We start from the raw sequence: 2,280 nt of genomic DNA, 5'->3' as shown, positions 1-2,280 counted from the left end.
GGGGTGGACCCCCGTGTGCAATTCCAGCACTTTGGGAGGCCGACGCCAGAGGATTACCTGAGGTCAGGAGTCTGAGACCAACCTGGTCAACATGGCAAAACCCCATTTCTACCAAAAATAAAAAACTTAGCCTGGCATGGTGGCACACTCCTGTAATCTCAGCTACTTAAAAGGTTGAGCCAGAGAATCGCTTGAACCTGGGAGGGGGAGGTTGAAGTGAGCTGAGATTTTGCCACTGCACTCCAGCCTGGGAGACAGAGTGAGACTCCGTCTCAAAAATAATAATAATAAATGGGGGAGGCCGGGTGCAGTGACTCACACCTGTAATCTCAGTACATTGGGAGGCCTATGTGGGTGGATCACCAGAGGTCAGGAGTTCAAGACTAGCCTAGCCAATGAGAAGAAACCTAGTTTCTACTAAAAATTCAAATATATAAATATATATACATACACACATATATATGTATATATATTTTTTAGCCTGGCAGTGCCACCACTACCCCATTCATCACCAATTTTTGTTGATGTCTCTTCCTTTTTTTTTATTTTGGAAATGGAGTCTTGCTCTGTGGAGACTCCCAGGCTGGAGTGCAGTGGTGTGATCTCGGCTCACTGCAACGTCTACCTCCTGGGTTTAAGCGATTCTTCTGCCTCAGCCTCACAAGTAGCTGGGACTACAGGCATGCACCACCATGCCTGGCTAATTTTTGTATTTTTAGTAGGGATGGGGTTTCACCATGTTGGCCAGGATGGTCTCGAACTCCTGACCTCCAGTCATCCACCTGCCTTGGGCTCCCAAAATGCTAGGATTACAGGTGTAAGCCACCATGCCTGGCTTTTTTTTTTTTTTTGAGATGGGGTCTTCCTATGTCTCCTCAAGCAATCCTCCCACCTCAGCCTCCTGAGTGGCTGAGATTACAGGTGAATGTCACCTTGCCTGACACTAGAAGCATGATTTTGTCACCACAGACCCCTCTCATTCCCTTTCATAGGAAGTCACTGAGCACCAGAGAAGCTTGAGCCAAGAACTAGGGACACCGATATTTGAACTCATTTCTGTTGGGTGCCAAATTTCTCTGTGCCTCCTTCTGGGAAAATTGGAGGTGGGAAGATGCAGTGGCTCACACCTATAATCCCAGAACTTTAGGAGGCCTAGGTGGGTGGATCACCTGAGGCCATTGCACTCCAGCCTGGACAACAAGAGTGAAACTCTGTCTCAAAAAAAAAAAAAAAAAGAGAGAGAGAGGGAGAGAAAGAAAGAAAAAGAGAAAGAAAGGAAAGAAAGGAAAGGAAGAAAGAAAAAGAGAAAGAAAGAAAATCAGAGGCTTTGGTCCATTTGTCTGCCACACTCTGGAGTAATTGTGTCCCTGCTTGAATGTAATCTCCTCAAGGCAAAGTGTGAGTCTCCTTCCTCTTGCATGCCCACCCTGTCCTATCTGTCACACACTAGCTGCTCAATGAAGGCTCACCCATGTAGAGTATGGGTTTGAGGCATCCCAAGACTTGGAGCTGTAGAAGATGTGAGTGAGAAGCCTTGGAATACTCTTCCCATTGGGAAATGGGTCTATCCCAGAGTTCAGCTGAGAAGCTGTGCTCTCTCCAATGCCAGTGCTCAGAGCTGCCCTACCAGGATGGAATCTTGGATGGCCAAGTACGTTGGCTCAAATTTGCCCTGAGTAGCTGGTGCAGTGGCTCCACCCACTGTCGGATCTGTAATCCCAGCACTTTGAGAGGCTGAGGCAGGAGAATAGTTTGATGCCAGGAGTTCCAGACCAGCTGGGGCAACATAGTGAGACCCCATCTTTACAAAATATTTTAAAAGTAGCCAAGAATCTGAGGTGGGAGGATTGCTTCAGTCCAGGACTTTGAGGCTAGAGTGAGCTGGTATCGTGTCACTGGACTCCAGCCCGGGTGGCAGAGCAAGACCCTATCTCAAAAAAAAAAAAAAAAAAACCCAAAAACCAAAAAACAACAACAAAAATTTTGGCCTAGAAAGTGAAGCCTAAGGAGAAGAATGGGGTGTTCATTTTGACAAATGAGAAAACTGAGCTCAGGGTAGAAACAGACCAAGAAATTGACTAGTGTGAAAAAGGCAAAGCCATCCATGCAGTTTATTCACTCCTTCCTTCATTCGTCACCTAGTCTCCAGCATGGACTGACTATGCCCTCAGGCCCAGCCCTGTGCTGAGGGAACAGCAGGGAATCAGGCCCAGCTCCTGCCTTAGGGAGCTCATGATGGGCTGGAGGGACAGGCATGAAAGCACTGAGGAACATGAGGAT

Source organism: Aotus nancymaae, unplaced genomic scaffold, assembly GCF_030222135.1.
Source record: "Aotus nancymaae isolate 86718 unplaced genomic scaffold, 86718_ANA_hifiasm-v0.15.2.pri h1tg000001l, whole genome shotgun sequence".
Lineage (NCBI taxonomy): Eukaryota > Metazoa > Chordata > Mammalia > Primates > Aotidae > Aotus > Aotus nancymaae.
The sequence above is the reverse complement of the archived record's forward strand: the minus strand, read 5'-3'. Positions refer to the sequence as shown.